This window comes from Amblyomma americanum, chromosome 8 (assembly GCF_052857255.1).
Source record: "Amblyomma americanum isolate KBUSLIRL-KWMA chromosome 8, ASM5285725v1, whole genome shotgun sequence".
Taxonomy (NCBI): Eukaryota; Metazoa; Arthropoda; class Arachnida; order Ixodida; family Ixodidae; genus Amblyomma; species Amblyomma americanum.
Genome location: NC_135504.1, coordinates 35,786,968 through 35,796,534, shown reverse-complemented (window position 1 = coordinate 35,796,534; position 9,567 = coordinate 35,786,968). Strand labels below are relative to the sequence as shown.

The following is a 9,567-nucleotide window of genomic DNA, read 5'->3' as shown; positions in this document are numbered from 1 at the left end:
GGAGCGCTTGTTTTTAGCTGCCGCCCTGTCGGCGCAGACGCTCCCTCTCCCGCTCCAGATACCCTCCTCCACCGCTGCACACTGAGAGCGCTGTCAACCCGGTGGCATTTTCGGGTTTCGCAGGGCGGCTGGCTGGCACCGCTCTCCGCCGGCACTCTCTCCCTCTCTCTCGGCACGCGCGCCCCACAGGCTCTCCGTTGCTGAGAGAGAGGGCACACCTTCGTTCGTCCATGCTGCGGCGCCCCGTCGAGCGTTCAGCATCAGTCGTCCGGCCGACGCTGGCAGCAGACGTGTTTAGAGGAGACGCGATGACGACGAGGATGATGATGATGGCTGCGGCGACGGCAGTGGCGTCCGCGACAGGATCCGTGCACCGTGGCGAAGAAGCGTCTGCTCGGTGAAAAAGACTGCCGCTGCACCGCGAGAAGAGGCAAAAAAAAGGGCCGTGTTGGGACGAACGAACGCTGGCGGTGAGCGCGCACGCTAAAGGTCAAACTGCGCTGGAGTCCAGGCCGTTGATGGTGCGGGCGCCCGGGCGGGTCGGATTCTGACGCATCGGCGTGCGGCTTCTTCTTGACGGCGTTGTCGGATATACTGCTGCGTCACAGACAGGTGAGCACTGCTTTGGGTGTAATGCGTGCCGTGTGGTGCACGACACCTGTCGGGTGAAGGGCAGGAAAACGACTGCAAGTGTTCAGACGTCGTGTAAGTTGAACGTGGCGCATTTAACACATTCGCCTGTTCGGATCTAGCAAGTTGAACAGCTTTAGAGTGCGCGGATTCAAGAATTCATGAGAGCTCAGGCACAGTGGACGTCAGTTACGGCGGTTTTTATTCCAGGTGTGACATCTGAGGTGTCAAGCTCTGTATCAACCCTCTACAAGCATGAAGAGAAAAAAGGAGATTTCGAAGCATGTCAGTTTGTTGTAATTATAAGAGGTTATGTTATAACACGACATTCTGTAACAAGATTTCACATGAGGAAAACGTCATTTAGGTTAATTATAACCTTAAAGGCTGGGAAGAGTTTACTAGACGGGAAAGCATCAAAGTTGATAGGTGAATTGCATACTAGTAATCGCACTCACAGAAATGAGAACACTGAAGTCAAAAATAAAAGCAACAAGAACACCATAAAGGAGGATAAGTAAAAGCTACAGGTGCAAAAGTCATAGTTTTTCTACAGCACTATTTACGACACAATCAGCTATGCTTATGGTTGGTCGCTCAGTGTTACTGAGCATAGACATTCCCAACGATGACATTCATTGCCATATACATTTTGGAGACAAAACGAAATCGCAGTGGTAACCATCACCTCACCGTCTCATGTCTGCTCGCGAGCTTCCTGTCCGAAAATCGGAATGATGCCCTTAACAGCGAGTTACCGGTCAACAAATCTGCGACATCTTGTTTTGCTTTCGATTTGTGCACTGGAAACATAATCAACAACCAAGAATAAAAGTCTTCATGACATAATTCTTCTCCAGACGACCCGGTGTGACGGATTCGTTGCGTATGACGTGTTGCCGTCGGAGCTGTGCCGATGCCAGAGCGAGCTTGGAGCGACTCCAGCACTGAGTCCTGGCTCCCAAAGACGTGATGAAATGCGGATTGAGTGTTGACGAATTGTGTTTGAGAAGATTACATATCGATATATCAGTGATAATCGCATGAAAATTCTGCTTCCTCAAACTCCGGGCCGAACAAGAGTTACGAAGTTTCTTCGTGCACCCAGAACAATGGGAGCCAGCCCAGCCTCTATTTCGATGCGTAATGTTGTCTCCTCGTCTTGACTGAGCGTTCGTGTATTTTGATCGAACAAAATTCTGGGCACTTCCCGTACAGCCAATGGACTTATTCTTAATAAATCCTTAGTAATTCAACCGCAGAATCAGAAAAGGGAAGCAAGCAGTGGACATGGCGCGCCTGTACAAGAAAATTAACATCCGAATTAAACCGTCGGTAATGCAAGCCTTGGTTCGTTTGTCCACACAGGGTGATAGATTCAATTACTTTCTTCCCTCCTTTACTTAACACCAGTTTAGGCGGTAGTAAATGAGAGCGTTTTGAAAGCAAACTTTCAGCAGCCTGAGTGGCCTGAGAAGAGTTAGCCAACTCATTCAGAACATTAACAGATTAGACTTCGTGCAATTTTTTTTTATTTCCTGCACTCAGCGACAAGAAGCGTGGCAGCCATTACCATGTGCATGTGGTGCTTGAGAGGTCGCGACACTTGTAAATTAGCTTCATTTCGTTACTTTGTCGACAACTCTCACACTTAAGTCTAATCGGTGATTGAAAGACTCGCTGACCAATTACGACAGCTAGCGGGACAGTAGCCTTGTCGACTCCTGATTCCGAAGCAATACTAAGTACGGTAAGCGTCGATCTATTACAGAAACACGCTCGGAACGCATATGCTGCTTTGAAGTCAGAGTCTACCAGCTCGCTGGCAGACTGCACTACAGTGTAAACGTCTGCAAGCAAGTTTGTTTCGCTCAAAGACAGCGCTAAACAGAAGCGTTAATAGGCAGCACTGCAAACATACGAAGAAAGTGAATTACTTGGAAACTACGGTGCTCACCTACGGGGCAGAAACGTGGAGGCTAACGAAAAGGGTTCAGCGTAAGTTAAGGACAACGCAGCGAACCATGGAAAGGAAGATGACAGGTGTAACGTTAACAGACCAGAAGCGGGCAGAGTGGCTGAGGGAACAAACGCGGGTTAATGTCATCCTATGATCGAAATCAAGAAGAAATTGGGTTGGGATGGGCATGTAATGCGAAGGCAAGGTAACCGCTGGTACTTTAGGGTAACGGGGTGGATTTCAAGAGGAGTAACGTGTAGCAGAAGGCGGTAGAGAGTTAGGTGGGCGGATGAGGTTAAGAAGTTTGCGGTCATACGGTGGGCGCAGCTGGAAAAGGACAGGGTTAATTGGAGAGACATGGGAGAGGCCTTTGCCCTGCAGTGGGCGTAGTCAGGCTGTTGATGATGACGAATTGAAATAAATACCTTGTAATCCTTCAGAAATAGGGGTAGATAACTTAAAAATTGTGAGAAAAATGAAAAATAGCTTGAAACGTGTAAGAGAAGCGAATAAATAACTTGGGATTTCCAACTTCGCTTCTCTTTTTGTGTGCACTGTTTTGCAAGCACATGTAATTCCAGAAAGCTCAGAAAAGGTCGATTGTTGCGTTTCAACACCTCGGTTGCATCGACGCGTCGTAAATGTTGTGATGAAGTAAGCGAAATTAAGCAAAGGGAAAAAATGAACGTGTAAAGAAACAAGCGACAGGTTCGGAGTTGCGCAAAAGCACGAAAATAGATGGGTCGCGCGCTTTCGTCACACAAAACACGCGGCTGAATGGTGATCCTTTCGGAACTGATTGCGTATTGCCTTGGTCGGCAACCTCATTTTATCTGCCTTTTCCTGGGACAGGCAATACTCGTTGGTGAGAGCATTAGCAAGCAGTTTCTGATTACAGCGTGATACAGGAATAATTAGCATGTGCAAACAACGCTTTAGATCCGGTCGGGACAATTTACCATGAGCATAAAAGAGCCCAGTCTGTATGAAGTACTCTTGGAAAGATTTTGCCTTTCTTTCTTTCTTTCTTTCTTTCTTTCTTTCTTTCTTTCTTTCTTTCTTTCTTTCTTTCTTTCTTTCTTTCTTTCTTTCTTTCTTTCTTTCTTTCTTTCTTTCTCTATTTCTTTCTTTTTCTTTCTTTCTCTATTTCTTTCTTTTTCTTTCTTTCTTTCTTTCTTTCTTTCTTCATTTCTTTCTTTCTGTATCTCCTTCTTTCTTTCGACGACGACGGCCACGACGGCAGTGAAACAACTAGAAGTATAAGAATAGGGTGGAGCTAATTTTGCTGATACACTCAGAGTCATGAATGGAAGTTTGTCAATATCCCTCAAGAGAAAAGTGTACAACAGCTGTATCTTACCGGCACTCACCTACGGGGCAGAAACGTGGAGGCTAACGAAAAGGGTTAAGCTTAAGTTAAGGACAACGCAGCGAGCCATGGAAAGAAAAATGATAGGTGTAACGTTAAGAGACCGGAAGCGGGCAGAGTGGGTGAAGGAACAAACGCTGGTTAACGACATCCTAGTCAAAATCAAAAGAAAGAAATGGGCTTGGGCAGGGCATTTAATGCGAAGGCACGATAACCGCCGGTCCTTACAGGTAACGGATTGGATTCAAAGAGAAGGCAAGCGTAGCAGGGGGCGGCATAAGGTTAGGTTGGCGGATGAGATTAGGAAGTTTGCGGGCAAAGGGTATACGCGCAGCTGGCAAAGGACAGGGTTGATTGGAGAGACATGGGAGAGACCTTCGCCTTGCAGTGGGTGCAGTCAGGCTGATGGTGACGATGAACTGATTACGGCGAGCGACGCAAAACGCGAAAAGCCACCCATTCAGTTTTCCGTTACTGCAAGTCAGTGCTGCATAACTTCGCAACCTTCGCGAAGGGCAGCCAAAGGCGTAAGAATCATAGCAGCAGCAGAGAAAACCGTCAACGCATGTCTGTGTGCTCTGCCACCCAAACCAAGAAGTAGGCCGGTTTCTCAACAGCTCACAGTGGGCTGGACGTGTGTTGGCTGTATTTTGCTACCAATCTCTGCGTACAGGCCATTATGATCGTCATCATCATCATCAGCCTGACTGCACCCACTGCAGGGGAAAGTCCTCTTTCATGTCTCTCCAATTAACCCTGTCCTTTGCCAGCTGCGGCCGCCGTATTCCCGCAAACTTCGTAGTCTCATCCGCCCACCTAACTTTCTGCCACCCCCTGGTACGCTCGCCTTCTCATGGAATCCACTCCGTTACCCTTAAGGACCAGCTGTTATCTTGCCTTCGCATTACATGACCTACTCAAGCCTATTTCTTTCTCTTGATTTTGACTAGGATGTCGTTAACCAGTGTTTGTTCCCATGGACAGAGACATATTCATCGTGCAGAAATGGGGAAAGGCCGTCAGGAGTGACGCGCCTGTGGCCTTCTACTCCACGATGTGAGGAAATCAGCCGTAAAAAATCAGGAATGGGTACAGACTGAAAACGAGAGGTGACTATGGCAGAAAAAAGGCGAGACAATTAAGCTCCACCAGACGGCGTGTTTGCGACGCTCCAACAAGCGTCTATGGCGTCTAAGCGACAGTTAGGGAGCTCCAGTTCTGACTTGTCTCACTCTAGTTTGTCTCAAAGTGTCTAGCTCTTTCAGCCAGGTTCTTGCTTGCTACGTGTGCTGCGGTAACAAAGTCACACCTAACTATACCAAATGCGCGAAGGCATGCCCCAACTAAACGCGCAATAAAAGGCCGTGAAATGCGGCCGTTCTTATGCTACCGTGGAATGGTTCGGGAACTAATTAGGAAAGGTCCGGTGGTTGCGGTGATACAGCGGTGCTCCGTGCGCGTGGTCGACGTAATTGTTTTTTTTTTTTGTTGGAGTGCGAACAAGGAAAGAAGATTACACTACTACAGGCAGGAACATGACCTACCTACTGTGAGATGGAGAATGCGGGACTTCTGAAACCAGATGTATATAGAGACTTCACGGCACAAAGTGATGTCGACCATGGGATCAAAGCATTAAGGCAACTTGTCCGAGTCGTTTGCGATGCTTAGGGCCACCGCAGAGCCGACCTGAACGGCTGCTCAGCGTCCTGGGTCATTCCCTATACAGTGTGCTCACTTTTCTAGCAGTGTTTTCATAATATAGTTATCATAATCGTCGGCGGGGGCGTCACCACTACTATCGTTATCATTAGTCATCACCAACGTTATCCCTACTCCCCTCATTAGCATCGTTATCGTCAGCATCTTCATCAGCCGAGTTAGCCGCACGACAGGACAAATACCTCTCAGCGACCTCAAGCTGTGTGCATTTCGACAGGTGTGGCCCTCGCTATTCGAGGAATTCTACTGAGGTCGCCACACCACCTGACCATACGCAGCCCACTAGTGCTTCTCTTGGTATCCACTCTGACAACCTCATGGACTGCTGACAGTCATATGTTGTTGAAACCCTGTTTCCTCCTTCGTCTCGAGGCGGCCGACCATAAACGCAATCATGCGTCGGGACAGCACCGCCTGGGCGAGGGGCATGGAGAAGGGTAAGCACAACCCCCTTGGGGGGTCAAGCTCGCAGCGATGGTAGTGCTATACCTATAGACGGCTACGCGGAGCCGGTGAGAGTGGGATCCGGCCAGCGTTGAGAGCGGTTGTGGTCACGCGCTCTAGTTACCTACCGCGGCAGGCGCGTGGGGAGATCCCGGTGGTGGAAACTTTATTAGACACGGGGGAGTTTAGGTCACGCAGGTCCTTGGGCGCCCGCACGGCCCCACTGCACTCAAACGTTCATGTCCCGGAAGCTCATGACGCTGGCAGTCCGGCCTGGGGAAGATCCTGCTCTCTACCGCTGGAATTCTAGTTCCGTCTTTGCAAAAATTTCTTTAGACAGTCTATACACTGTCCATAGACTTTTGTATATAAAGTCTATAGACTTTCTATTGACGAACCCCTGGGAACGGTCTATAGGCAATACAAATCCTATACACAGTCTATAGATAATCTATAGATTTATGGCCATGCCCTTTTAGTATACTTCTGCCTATAGACTATGTATAAACAAATATCTATAGGAAGGCAAGAGTGTATAAGAACTCTATAGACTCTCTATAGACCGTTTTTATAAGGGGTCCGGCAGCGAAATGAACACAGCAAAGGCGACCTCTCGCCGCCTGCCCCGGCAAATGCCCGGGGATGGCACTGCCCCAAGAATGGGGCGAGCACGGAAAGACCCAGACGCCATTCTCGGCGCGTGCAAGCGTTCTCCGCCGATACCGCCGAAATCGCGCCCATGCCCGAGCCGGTAAGTCGGGAGCCCTAACTACGTGGCAAACAAATACATAAAAGGGATGACACAGCACTTCACCTCCCCAATGAGCCTTCCCCAACGTTCCCCCAACTTTCCGCCGCGTTTACACAACGTTCCACGATGAACTTATACCAAGTTGCTCAATTTTCTACCCGTTCGGATTAAAATCTACAATTTGGTTCGATGTCGATGAACTATACCTGCTGCAGAATGTACTGGCTCGTCAAAGTTTCCCTACTCTAAGTGGCCACCTACAAAGCACATTTCAAAGATTTTTGCTAGTACAAATATGCTTGCATGCTATATAGTGCATGTACAGATCGCATAGTTTCTGTGAAGTGGGCTTAAAAATGAACAAAAAAGATAATTATTGTATCTTCGTGGTTAAGTTCACGCAGGTGGGAAGATCAGCAGGTTCGATTGAACATGTTTTGATGGTTCCGGAACTGGTCTATTTTTTCCCCCTTTAATCTCGTAGGGCACAAGGACAGCCAAATCTAAACACGCATTTCTGAGAGTAAGGCCCACCCCAACATTTTCACGGGATCAGGCGACATTCGGGCGAATTCATCGATTATAACGGGCCCAGAAGGGCCTTGCGAACTCTGCGCGCAAGGTAATACGCGCGTGCATGGTTTGTTTGCTCTGTAAACAACCGCTGATGCTCCAACCTCCAACAACGTCTGCGTGCCAGTCATTAAGTTTTAATTGTTCACGCTTGTTTATACCCGGTTGTTCACTTGTTTAAGAACACCCGCGTAGTGCTTTCAGCGAGGTATTAAAATTTCACAAAGATCAACGTGTTTTCTTACCGAGATAAGAGGGGACGCGTGGTGGTGGAGGCGGGGGGGGGGGGGGGGGGGGAGATGTGTGGCTTCGTTTTTCATATAATGCCGATCCTTTTACGCGTCAGCTGTCAAGTAACGACACGGCTTGCTTGCTATTTTAGCACGAGTTCCCGGGAAGAGCGTTTTGCTTGCGAAAGGTTGATTGCGGAACTGTTGTAACAGACTCCAGGAGATGAAACAGCTAGAGGACCGGAGTGCGGCAATGGCAGATTACAGCTGCTTGCATTTTACGTGAGAAGTGGAAAAGTTGATGTGGCCGCAGGTATTGATGACGTCGCCTATTCTTCCTGCTTCCTGCATTGGCTTTGTTATATTTAGCGGCACTTCCATCACCTATAAGATCCGGCAGTTTTGGTTTCTTTTTCGTCGATTTAATTCTGTTCCCTAGCACTCACCACTAAGCTGCTTCGTAATTGTTTAAAAATTCGCGTTCCGCTATGTTTCTGCAAATTTGTGGACGATTAACTGGATAAGCGCGTACTAAGCTTAAAGTTTTGGCCTTGCTGTTCAGCAGCCTGTGCTTTCGTAACAACTTTTACCCTGAAGTCGCTTATGGCTTTAGCAAAAGTCGCTGGTGATATATAACACAACAAAACATCAGAGACAAGCGAGCAGCGCTTTCTTATTTTTTCTTTTTATTTTTAAGTTTATAGGTAACAACGGCAGCAACATTTTTATAGTCCGTCGAAAGCGCTGCGGGCATTTCTAGATCTAGCTTAGTGCACAACGCTTAGATGTGGCTTTGAACTGAAAAACCCAATTAGTGAACGGCGAACAGCTTAATCTAACTTAGCTTGCGGGAGCAGGAAATTTCGCTGATTAACGCGGCCAGCTTTGTCACGCTGCTTACAAAATCAAGCGCAAGCGTCAGTGCTTGATCGATAATCGATGATTATAGCATCTATTTTGTTTCGCGGTGGTGATAATTCTCTCTTAGCTAGTTAACCCTAGCCTGCTAAATTTCTTCCATTGAACTACAGTTTCACCCGCCGCGGTGGCTCTGTGGTTCTTGATCTTTTGAACTTTTCAGATAGCGTTATTCTAACTGGTAAAATGATAACCTGTCTTGCGAAGCAAACTGAAACGAACGAACAGTGTTCTTGCAGCCTTTTAAAGATAAGGGTGCTTAAAAGTATAATACTGTTATCCTTAAACAGGACTGAACATTCGAAGTTGAGCATTGAGTCCTTAATCTTATGCATATTTCTAAATGTGCAGTCAATATGTTGGCAGTGCCATGAAGCCACCGCACAACCTTTTCTCTTGGTATTATCCTCCGCTCCCTTCGCAATCTGTCAGCGTTTCCAAGTGCTCTCGGTCAGTTCCGTACAGCTGAGGTGTGTCAACCGAAACTACGGTTGTCAATTTGAGAAATCGAAGCGAACGACAAAGTGTGGAAGAATGAGGAGTTGCGAAACAATAGTTTGGACCCGTCCCTTTTAGTAACGAGAATGGGCTTCTAGCCTCTGAGCCATGCTCGAGACAATTTCAGTTAAACGAATCGCGAAACTCCACTTTTTTTAAGCCCGTACTCATTCGCTGAAAGTTTTTGGTAGCAGGCTGCCTCTGTGAACATGAACGGAAAGTAGGAAAGCACATACGATTTCGCTGTCAAGCGTCCACGACGTCCGAATATGGATTAAGTAGTTTGTCTACCTTCCCACAGGGGGAGTCATAATCCGTAGAGGAGGTGGCGTTAGAAGGTTGTATACGACGGTTTAAAGAAAAATCACAAGAAACTTTTTTTCCAACAATTCTTATATAAAAGCGCTTTATTCTTTGAGGCTAGAGCTCACTGCTTGAGGAGAAAATTCCACCGGCGAATGTTGTGCGACCT

The 9,567-nt window shown here is 47.5% G+C and overlaps 1 protein-coding gene across 1 annotated transcript in view; it reads left to right on the top strand.

Annotated features, from left to right (window-relative positions):
- The first annotated feature begins 256 nt into the window (after nt 1–256).
- The window catches only part of LOC144101338 (serine/threonine-protein kinase SBK1-like), a 57,960-nt gene continuing 48,649 nt past the window's right edge, over nt 257–9,567 (top strand). Inside the window, exon 1 of the mRNA XM_077634444.1 lies at nt 257–612. The gene's annotated coding sequence lies outside the window, so the exon portion shown is untranslated. The remainder of the gene's footprint in view (nt 613–9,567) is intronic.